The following is an 11,928-nucleotide window of genomic DNA, read 5'->3' as shown; positions in this document are numbered from 1 at the left end:
GATTTTCAAATCTTTTTCAATCAACTAACTAACTTTTTATTTGTTTCTTATCTTTTTCAAAACCACCTAACTAACTCTCTCTCTCTCTCTCTCTTTAATTTTCGAAAATCCCTTCCCTCTTTTTCAAAATTCAATTTTAATTAACTAATTGTTTTAAATTTTTTTTAATTTTTATTTTCGAATTTTAACTTTAAATTTTAATTTTATTTTACTAAATTTTCGAAAACTTCTCTCTCTCATCCTATTCTATTTATTTATTTATTCATTCACTAACACATCTCCTCATCTCAAATCACTGCTCCTATCCTCACCCTTGTGTTTGGATTATCCACTCTTCTTCACCCTTATTCCCTTTCTTCTTCTACTAACAATAAGGAACCTCTTTACTGTGACATAGAGGGTTCCTCTTCTTTTCTTGTTCTCTTCTCTTTCTTATGAGCAGGAGCAAGGAAAAAGGCATTCTTGTTGAAGCTGATCCAGAACCTGAAAGGACTCTGAAGAGGAAACTAAGAGAAGCTAAATTACAACAACCCAGAGACAACCTTATTGAAAATTTCGAACAAGAAAAGGAGATGGCAGCCGAACCTAACAACAATAATGCAAGGAGGATGCTTGGTGATTATACTACACCTACTTCCAAGTTTGATGGAAGAAGCATCTCAATCCCTACCATTGGAGCAAACAATTTTGAGCTGAAACCTCAATTAATTGCTCTAATGCAACAGAACTGCAAATTCCATGGACTTCCATCAGAAGATCCCTATCAGTTTTTAACTGAGTTCTTGCAGACCTGTGAGACTGTTAAGACTAATGGAGTAGATCCTGAAGTCTACAGGCTCATGCTTTTCCCTTTTGCTATAAGAGACAGAGCTAGAACATGGTTGGACTCACAACCTAAGGATAGCCTGGACTCCTGGGATAAGGTGGTCACGGCCTTCTTGGCTAAGTTCTTTCCTCCTCAAAAGCTGAGCAAGCTTAGAATGGATGTTTAGACATTCAAGCAAAAAGATGGTGAATCCCTCTATGAAGCTTGGGAAAGATACAAGCAGATGACCCAAAGGTGTCCTCCTGACATACTATCAGAATGGACCATTCTGGATATATTCTATTATGGTCTGTCTGAGTTCTCCAAGATGTCACTGGACCATTCTGCAGGTGGATCCATTCACCTAAAGAAAACGTCTACAGAAGCTCAAGAACTTATTGACATGGTTGTAAATAATCAATTCATGTATACTTCTGAGAGGAATGCCGTGAATAATGGGACGCCTCAGAAGAAGGGATTTCTTGAAATTGATGCTCTGAATGCCATATTGGCTCAGAACAAAGTGTTGACTCAGCAAGTCAACATGATTTCCCAAAGTCTGAATGGATGGCAAAATGCATCCAACAGTACTAAAGAGGCATCTTCTGAAGAAGAAGCTTATGATCCTGATAACCCTGCAATAGCAAAGGTAAATTACATGGGTGAACCTTATGGAAACACCTATAATTCATCATGGAGAAATCATCCAAATTTCTCATGGAAGGATCAACAAAAGCCTCAACAAGGCTTTAACAATGGTTAAAGAAATAGGCTCAGCAATAGCAAGCCTTTTCCATCATCTTCTCAGCAACAGACAGAGAATTATGAGCAAAATACCTCTAATTTAGCAAACTTAGTCTCTAATCTGTCTAAGGCCACTTTAAGTTTCATGAGTGAAACAAGGTCCTCCATAAGAAATTTGGAAGCACAAGTGGGCCAGCTGAGTAAGAAAATCACTGAAACCCCTCCTAGTACTCTCCCAAGTAATACTGAAGAGAATCCAAAAAGAGAGTGCAAGGCCATTGATATAATCAACATGGCCAAACCTAGAGAGGAAAGAGAGGACGTGAATCCCAATGAGGATGACCTCATGGGACGTCCCTCAAGCAAGAAGGAGTTCCCAATTGAGGACCCAAAGGAATCTGAGGCTCACATAGAGACCATAGAGATTCCATTAGATCTCCTTCTGCCATTCATGAGCTCTGAAGAATATTCTTCCTCTGAAGAGGATGAAGATGTAACTGAAGAGCAAGTTGCCCAATATCTAGGAGCCATCATGAAGCTGAATGCCAAATTGTTTGGTAATGAGACTTGGGAAGATGAACCTCTCTTGCTCATTAGTGAACTAAATACAAGGGTTCATCAAACTTTACCTCAAAAGAAACAAGATCCGGGTAAATTCTTAATACCCTATACCATAGGCCCCATGACCTTTGAGAAGGCTCTGTGTGACCTGGGGTCAGGGATAAATCTTATGCCACTCTCTGTAATGGAGAAGCTGGGGATCTTTGAGGTACAAGCTGCCACATTCTCATTGTAATTGGCAGATAATTCAGTAAGACAAGCTTATGGAATGGTAGAGGACGTGTTAGTGAAGGTTAAAGGCCTTTACATCCCTACTGATTTCATAATCTTAGACACTGGGAAGAAGGAGGATGAATGCATCATCCTTGGAAGACCTTTCCTAGCCACACCAGGAGCTGTGATAGATGTTACCAGAGGAGAATCAGTCCGTCAATTGAATGGGGACTACCTTGTGTTTAAGGCCCAAGGTTATCCTTCTGTAACAATGGAGAGGAAGCATGAAAAGCTTCTCTCAGTACAGTGTCAAATAAAGCCCCCATAATCAAACTCTAAGTTTGGTGTTGGGAGGCCTCAGCCAAACTCTAAGTTTGGTGTTAGGGATATACAAAATTGACCTGAGCACCTGTGTGGCTCCATGAAAGCCCACTGTCAAGCTATTGACATCAAAGAAGCGCTTGTTAGGAGGCAACCCAATTTTTACTTATCTAATTTTATTTTTATTTTATTGTTCTTTTATGTTTTATTAGGTTCATGATCATGTGGAGTCACGAAAAAAATACTAAAATTAAAAACAGAATCAAAAACAGCAGAAGAAAAATCACACCCTGGAGGAAGGACTTACTGGTGTTTAAACGCCAATAAGGAGCATCTGGCTGGCGTTCAACGCCAGAACAGAGCATGGATCTGGCGTTGAACGCCAGAAACAAGCAACATCCAGGCGTTCAAATGCCAGAAACATGCTGCAGATGGGCGTTGAACGCCCAGAATAAGCATCACTTCGTCGTTTAAACGCCAGAATTGTATGCAAAGGCATTTTACATGCCTAATTGGTGTAGGGATGTAAATCCTTGACACCTCAGGATCTGTGGACCCCACAGGATCCCCACTTACCTCCACTCATATTCTCCCCTCTTCTTAACATTCATCATCTCCTTCCAATAAACACTCTTCCCTATTACCCCTTCACCACTCACCTCCATCCATCCTTCCCACCCAAACCCACCCTACATGGCCAAAACACAAACATCTCTCCCTCTCCTCCATATCTTCTTCTCCTTCTTCTATTCTTTCTTCTTTTGCTCGAGGACGAGCAACATTCTAAGTTTGGTGTGGTAAAAGCATAGCTTTTTTTGCTTTTCCATAACCATTGATGGCACCTAAGGCCAGAGAAATCTCAAAAAAAAAAGAGAGAAAAAGAAGAGAAAAGGGAAGACAAAAGCTTCCACCTCCGAGTAATAGGAGATGGAGAGATTCATCTCAAATGTCTATAGCTCAGTGGTAGAACATTTGACTGCAAATCAAGAGATCCCTGAGATACTTTAGGGGATACATTTTCCTCCACATAATTATTGGGAGCAATTGAGGATAGGAATACCAAAATCACTAGGGATCAAGCCACAAAGGCAAGGAAGAGACATAGAGGAGCTCAAGGATACCATTGCCCCTTCAAAAAGAAGGTGCCACCATCACTAAGGTGGACTCATTCCTTGTTCTTAAATTTTCTATTTTTTTCGATTTTATGCTAAAAGTTTATTTATGTTTTGTGTCTCTACTTCATGATCATTAGTATTTAGTAACTATGTCTTAAGGCTATGAATAATTCCGTGAATCCTTCACCTCTCTTAAATAAAAAATGTTTTAATTCAAAAGAACAAGAAGTACATGAGTTTCGAATTTATCCTTGAATTTAGTTTAATTATATTGATGTGGTGACAATACTTTTTGTTTTCTGAATGAATGCTTGAACAGTGCATATTTTTGATCTTGTTGTTTATGAATGTTAAAATTGTTGGCTCTTGAAAGAATGATGAATAAAGAAAAATGTTATTGACAATCTGAAAAATCATAAATTTGATTCTTGAAGCAAGAAAAAGCAGTGAAAAAGCAAAAGCTTGAAAAAAAAAGGGCGAAAAAAAATAATAGAAAGAAAAGCAAGCAGAAAAAGCCAATAGCCCTTAAAACCAAAAGGCAAGGGTAATAAAAAAGGATCCAAGGCTTTGAGCATCAGTGGATAGGAGGGCCTAAAGGAATAAAATCCTGGCCTAAGCGGCTAAACCAAGCTGTCCCTAACCATGTGCTTGTGGCGTGAATGTGTCAAGTAAAAAGCTTGAGACTGAGTGGTTAAAGTCATGATCCAAAGCAAAAAGAGTGTGCTTAAGAACCCTGGATACCTCTAATTAGGGACTCTAGCAAACTGAGTCACAATCTGAAAAGGTTCACCCAACTATGTGTCTGTGGCATGTATGTATCTGGTGGTAATACTGGAAAACAGAGTGCTTTGGGCCACGGCCAAGACTCAAAAGTAACTGTGTTCAAGAATCAACATACTTAACTAAGAGAATCAATAACACTATCTGAAATTTTAAGTTCCTATAGATGCCAATCATTCTAAACTTCAAAGGATAAAGTGAGATGCCAAAACTGTTCAGAGGCAAAAAGCTACAAGTCCCGCTCATCTAATTAGAATTAATATTCATTGATAGTTTGGAATTTATAGTATATTCTCTTCTTTTTATCCTATTTGATTTTCAGTTACTTGGGGACAAGCAACAATTTAAGTTTGGTGTTGTGATGAGCGGATAATTTATACGCTTTTTGGCATTGTTTTTAGTATGTTTTTAGTAGGATTTAGTTACTTTTAGGGATGTTTTTATTAGTTTTCATGCTAAATTCACCTTTCTGGACTTCACTATGAGTTTTTGTGTTTTTCTTTGATTTCAGGTAAATTATGGCTGAAATTGAGGGACCTGAGCAAAACTCTGATAAAAGGCTGACAAAGGACTGCTGATGCTGTTGGATTCTGACCTCCCTGCACTCGAAAAGGATTTTCTAGAGCTACAGAACTCCGAATGGCGCATTCCCAATGGCGTTGGAAAGTAGACATCCAGGGCTTTCCAGCAATATATAATAGTCCATACTTTGTTCGAGATTTGATGACACAAACTGGCGCTCAACGCCAGTTCTACGCTGCATTCTGGAGTTAAACGCCAGAAACATGTCACGAACCAGAGTTGAACACCAAAAACACGTTACAACTTGGCGTTCAACTCCAAAAGGAGCCTATGCACGTGGAAAGCTAAAGCTCATCCCAAGCACACACCAAAGTGGGCCCCGGAAGTGGATTTCTGCATCAATTACTTCTGTAACCCTAGTAACTACTTTAGTATAAATAGAACTTTTTACTATTGTATTTTTATCTTCGGATCATCTTTGGTCTCAGTTTTATTCAATTATTCATCTTAGGAGACTATTGATCACGTTTAGGGCGGCTGGCCTCTCGGCCATGCCTGAACCTTGTTCTTATGTATTTTCAACGGTAGAGTTTCTACACTCCATAGATTAAGGTGTGGAGCTCTGCTGTTCCTCGAGTATTAATGAAACTACTATTGTTTTCTATTCAATTCAACTTATTCCCATTCTAAGATATTCGTTGCACTTCAACATGATGAATGTGATGATCCGTGACACTCATTATCATTCTCACCTATGAACGCGTGACTGACAACCACTTCCGTTCTACCTTAGACCGGGCGCATATCTCTTGGATTCTTGACCCACGATGCATGGTCGCCTCGCCTGACAACCGAGCCTTCCATTCCATGAGATCAGAGTCTTCGTGGTATAAGCTAGAATTGATGGCGGCATTCATGAGAATCCGGAAAGTCTAAACCTTGTATATGGTATTCCGAGTAGGATTCGAGGATTGAATGACTGTGACGAGCTTCAAACTCGCGAGTACTGGGTGTGATGACAAACGCAAAAGGATAGAAGATCCTATTCCGGTATGATCGAGAACCGACAGATGATTAGCCGTGCTGTGACAGAGCATTTTGGACCATTTTCACTGAGAGGACGGGATGTAGCCATTGACAACGGTGATGCCCAACATACAGCTTGCCATGGAAAGGAGTAAGAAGGATTGAAGGAAGGCAGTAGGAAAGCAGAGATCCAACAGGGACAAAGCATCTCCATACACTTATCTGAAATTCTCACCAATGATTTACATAAGTATTTCTATCTTTATTTTCTGTTTATTCATTCTTATTATTCGAAAACTCCATAACCATTTATCATCCGCCTAACTGAGATTTACAAGATGACCATAGCTTGCTTCATACCAACAATCTCCGTGGGATCGACCCTTACTCACGTAAGGTATTACTTGGACAACCCAGTGCACTTGCTGGTCAGCTACACGAAGTTGTGACAAATTATGAATTAAGGTTAAAGCACCAAGTTTTTGGAGCTATTACTGGGGAATCAATTTCGAACAACAATTTAAGTATGGATCACAATTTCGCGTACCAGAAGACCATCAAGTTAGTGACATAAAAGAAGCGTTAGTTGGGAGGCACCCCAACATTCATATCCTTTCAGTTTACTGCTTTCTAGATCTTTTTTATGTTTACTACTTTAGTTTATTGCTTTCTAGCTTCTAGTGTTAATTACTTAGTTTGATAGCTTTATATTTTTTAGCTTTAGAGTATTCTTAGTTTTTCTAGAAGTTAAACTGTGAATATTTCATTATGTGGTGTTCTTGATTGGTTTGAGAAACTTGCTAAAGAACTAAGTTTGGTGTGCCCACCATTCCACTTAATCTTTGAACTTACATGACAACATTTTAAATGATCTTATGAGTAAGCCAAAAATTAAGTTTGGTGTGGCCACCAACATAAGAAATTTTTTTTGAATTGTGTATTCAAAGAAAGTGAGTCCAATGAATTGGTATCTCAACGCACCCAGTAACATGGTGAGATAAATGAAAAGGGACTTAATTACATACACATAGAGTGAAAGTGGAATGGTTTGAAGAATTAAATACCTTCCACTCATGATGTATATAATAAATTCTAATCATGAGCACCAGTTACCAGATGCAATGAACTTAAGTTTGGTGTCCAAAAAATACACAAAATAAATACCAATTAATTGGAAAGAAGTGAAACAACTCCTTGATCAATAATGTGAACATTTGCAATTGCAATTTTAGGAAGTAAGTGGGGCCCATAATGCATTGATATCTCATCAAGTCACAGGAGTCAAAGTGTGAAGTACACTTTGGAACTCGCAATTTGAAGAAAAAGCTGGACCATTTTTAAGAGTGGTGCTTCTCTCATGTTGGACGCCGAACCCCAACTTGAAAATATTCAATTATGCCATTAATTACACACCTTTTCAAATCCATCTCTCTTTATTTCACCCTCTATAAATTGAACTCCCCCCTCTCTTCATCACACTACACACAATCTCTTGTCTCTTCTGTATTACAAGCTCTATCTTCTCTACTTTCTTGCCTTCTTTTCTTGCTTGGGACAAGCAAGTTCTAAGTTTGGTGTTGGTGAGCAAAATACTTTTGCTCTCTTCTTCTCCTTCTTTCTTCTACCATCACAAAATTCACACTTCACCAATGGCACCACCAAGAGTTTCCAGCTCAAAGAAGAGAAAGACAAAGGAAACCTCTAGGTCATCAAGCTACAATGAGTATAAATTCCTCTCATTTTTCCACCAGAACTAATTCTTTAGGTGGGTGAGTGAGAGACAAATTATTCCAGAGGTAGGATTCCAGCTAGGAATGGATGAACACAGGGAGATCAACATTGAAATCAATAGCAGGGGATGGGCAGCACTTTGCAACCCACCAAAGACAGTGGTGGTGAGCCTAGTAAGGGAGTTCTATGCCAATGCTATTCCACTATCAGGACAACAACTCACCTACCAACACTCTGTAAGGGGAAAAACCATTGACTACAACCCTGCAAACTTGGAAAGAATTTTGGAAGTGAGGCACACAAGATCCACTCAGAGTTATGAAGAAAGAGTGAAGCAAATTGATCCTAGCTTTGAAGACATTATGAATGAAATTTATGTCCTCAATACTGAATGGATCAAGGACAAAGATGGAAAACCTAGTCAATTGAGGAGGAGAGACTTGTGTCCCCAAGCAAGAGGTTGGCTAGACTTTGTGAGGAGGTCACTCAACTCTACTTCCAACACCTCAGAGGTAACCATAGAGAAAGTAGTGTTAATTTACAGCATAATGAAAGGTGAAAATATGAATGTAGGAGAGATGATTGCTAGCAACAATCATAGGGTGCTAACAAGCACTAAGAACAGTACAAGGCTGGCCTTCCCGAGCATCATTCAGCATTTGTGCAATGAAGCTGGAGTGGAGACCAGTGCAGATGAAACATTGTTAGAGCAAGAGAAGCCAATCACTACCAAAAAGATGGAACAAGTGGTGGCTCCTAATCCATTACAGAGGGCAAGAGAGCATAGAGATCATGTGCAAATACCACAAAAGCCACCATACCAAGAAGAGCCACAAGTCCAAGCATCAATTCAAGAAGGTTTTAATTCGGAGCAAATGCAGGAAAATATCAACCAAATACAGGGAGACATCAACCAACTCATGGAACAGCAAAAATGCTGGGAACAAGTGCAAGAAAGCATCAATCAGATACAAGAAAATATGGATCAAATCAGGGAGCAGCAAGGGCAATTCGATTGGGGAGAGATGCAAGGTAGCCTCAATAAGATTTTGGAGCAACAAATGGTTCAACAGAGGAACCTTGCTGAATTTAGGTCACTATATGAAGCTAGAACTACTTCAAGAAGGGAATATGACATAAATACACAAGCGAAACTAAACCATTTGTGCAACATAGTAGCAACTCTGAACCCAAACATCCAACATTTGTGCAAGGGATGGAGGAATTAAGTGCCAAACAGGAGAAAATTCTAGCAAAGCACAAAGAGGACGAGAGGACATTCATGAGAAGGTTAGGCTTTTGGAAGCCAAAAGATACTCAACCATAAGAAGGAGCTTCAACAAAGAAGAATGATGGTGATTCCTCCAAGAAAAAGGATAAAGGAAAAGGCCCAATGCAATAATCAGGGGCATGAAGCATGATGAGCAAAAGGTGGTTGAGTTCCATTAGGGGACATTTAGTTATATAATAGTTTTCTTTGATATATCTGTTTTTTTTTTTTTTTGAATTGAGAGTCGTAGCTTATGTCTCTAAGTTGCTAGTTTTATTTTGAGAAGAAAGAAAATGCTGCTTGATTATCTTTACAACATCAATGAATTGAGCTTGTTATTAAGAAAAGTTAGTGTGAATTGTTCAAAAATAAAAAGAAAGGAACTATGACCCTAAGAGAGTGAGATTAAGAAAAAGAGATGAGGACTAAGTATAAAACCATAAAATGAAGTTTAGAAAGTGAGTAATCCAGAATGAAACAACTAGACATAGAGGACATAAAAGTAGATGCTAAGGATGACCCTTGAATATCAATAGAACCAAAAAGTAGTAAGTATGACCCAAGGCTCCGAGCATCAACTACTAGGAAGAAAAGCAAGAAATAAAGAGCTCAAAGAGCTAAGACCCTAGTAGATGCTTGTGGTGAAGCTATGTCAAGAAGAGAGACCTGAGCAAGTAAATTCTTAGGGGTGTCTCAACACCTAGTACCCTAAAACCAATTGGTTTGGGAGTGCTAATTGAAAACTTACCTTAAAGGGTCGTCTTGATACAAAACATGTAGATTCGTGGTCAATGAAAGAAAAAGAAGAACAATAAAAAGAAAAGGAACACCCTTACTACTTCAAGGTGACAATCCATAGAAAGGGCTTTAAAAGCAGGCACTTAAAGAGAATCCTCAAAGATCTAAGAGTTTCATTTTAGTATGAAAGAAAATAATAAAGTTCATGCATCATTGGATACTTAATCTTTATCTCCAGCTTTTGATTGCATTCTCTTAAGGGCCAAGTCTCATGCATTTGAAACAATTCATATATAACTCTGATTTGCTTGAGGACAAGCAAAAGTTAAGTTTGGTGTTGTGATGACTTGCATCATCTACCTCTTTTTCTCATCAAAAAAGGTCATAGAAGTGATAAATTCACATTGATTTAATGCATTGATAAGAGCTATATCATGAAATTATAGGACATTGCTTTGAAATGAGTTCTTGTATGCATTTCAGGTGAAAAGAGCAACAAAAGAGGAAGAAAACAAGCAAAGGTGACTGGGCACTTGTGTGGGCGTGCCACTTCAACCAAGCACCAGGATCTTAAAGCTGGCGTGGCACGCCAGGCTTATTCTCCAGAGAAGGATGTCCAAGCTTCACAATGGGCGTGGCACGCCATTGCTGGGTGTGGCACGCCAGCTATGTTTTCCAGAGAAGAGTTCTTCACATTTCCATTATGGGCGTGGCACGCCAAGGCTAGGCATGGCACGCCAGTTATACCTTACAGAGGAGAGTCCTTGAAGTTCACTATGGGCGTGGCACACCAAGGCCAGGTGTGGCACACTAGTTATCTGATCTAGAGAAGAGTTCTTGGAGCTTTATCATGGGCGTGACACGCCACTGTTGGGCGTGGCACGCCAGGCATATTATCCAGAAAGGAGTTCTTAAAGATTTACAATGGGCGTGGTACGCCAAGGTTGGGCGTGGCACGGCAAGTCTAATCCCCAGATGAGGTTGTTCATAGTACACTGTGGGCGTGGCACGCCAAGGCCAGGAGTTGCACGCCAGTTATCTTGTCCAGAAGAGGGTTCTCCAGGTTTCATCATGGAAGTGGCACGCCACTGCTGGGCATGGCACGCTAGTATCATTTTTCAGAAAGGGATATTCAGCTCACCTAAAGGGGCGTGGCACGTCAGGAATTGGTGTGGCATGCCAGGTTTTCCTCCACAATGAGCGTGGCACGCCAAAGTCTAGGCGTGGTATGCCAAGTCTCAACCCCATAGAAGAAAGAATGGTGCAACTTCATGGGCGTGCTCGAAGGCGTGGCACGCCAGGGTTTCCTTCACAATGGGTGTGACATGCCAGTTCATTTGTCCAGAGAAGAAGAATGGAAAGTCACCATGGGCATGGCACGCCAAGTCTTGGGCGTGGCACAGCAGTTCACTATTTCAGAGGACTAAGAAGCAAGCAGCATAATGGCGTGGCACGCCAGTTCTAAATTTCAGAGAATGAGGAAAAGAGCATCACTATGGGTGTGCCACTTGGTACTTTGGGCATGGCACGCCAGGCTTAAGAACTTGGAAAAAGAGAATGGGCGTGCTCGAAGGCATGGCATGCCCAACCCTCATCATGGGCGTGCCACTTGGTACCTTGGGTGTGGCACGCCAAGTCAATACAATGGGCGTGCACTCTTACGTGCCACGCCACTCACACGCCACCAATGAGATATTATTTTCTTTTGTTTTAAGTGTAATTTCTTTTATTTTATTTGTAATTTCTTATTTCTAGATTTAGGAGTAGTATAAGTACCCCTTAAAGGGTACTGAGAAAAGGATCTGAGATCCCATCATCTAAGTTTTGCTTACTTTTACTTTCATTCCATCTCTTGTATTTTCTCTGAGCTATAAGCAGCTAAACTCCCTCTCATTGGGGGAGGGAGCGTTGATGTACTTGATGGATCAATAGAATTTGAGTTTCTTCTTCTCTTCATCTCTCTTGATTTACTAGAAAGCATTTTGTTCTGCATTCAAGTATTCAATCATCTTGGAAAAGAGGTTGAATACTCATGGATACCATATGAACCTTGGAAAGGAATCATGGAGTCATGCTTGAAATCCTTTCTCATAATTGGGTAG

At 39.9% G+C, this 11,928-nt stretch overlaps 1 non-coding gene across 1 annotated transcript; it reads right to left on the bottom strand.

The window, feature by feature from the left end:
- Nucleotides 1-971: 971 nt before the first annotated feature.
- LOC112773370 (small nucleolar RNA R71) lies at nucleotides 972-1,075 on the bottom strand. The gene has a single exon (XR_003187923.1). It is a non-coding gene; the product is annotated as a small nucleolar RNA R71 (small nucleolar RNA).
- Between the last annotated feature and the right edge of the window lie 10,853 nt (nucleotides 1,076-11,928).

This window comes from Arachis hypogaea, chromosome 18, assembly GCF_003086295.3.
Source record: "Arachis hypogaea cultivar Tifrunner chromosome 18, arahy.Tifrunner.gnm2.J5K5, whole genome shotgun sequence".
NCBI lineage: Eukaryota > Viridiplantae > Streptophyta > Magnoliopsida > Fabales > Fabaceae > Arachis > Arachis hypogaea.
The sequence above is the reverse complement of the archived record's forward strand: the minus strand, read 5'-3'. Positions and strand labels throughout refer to the sequence as shown.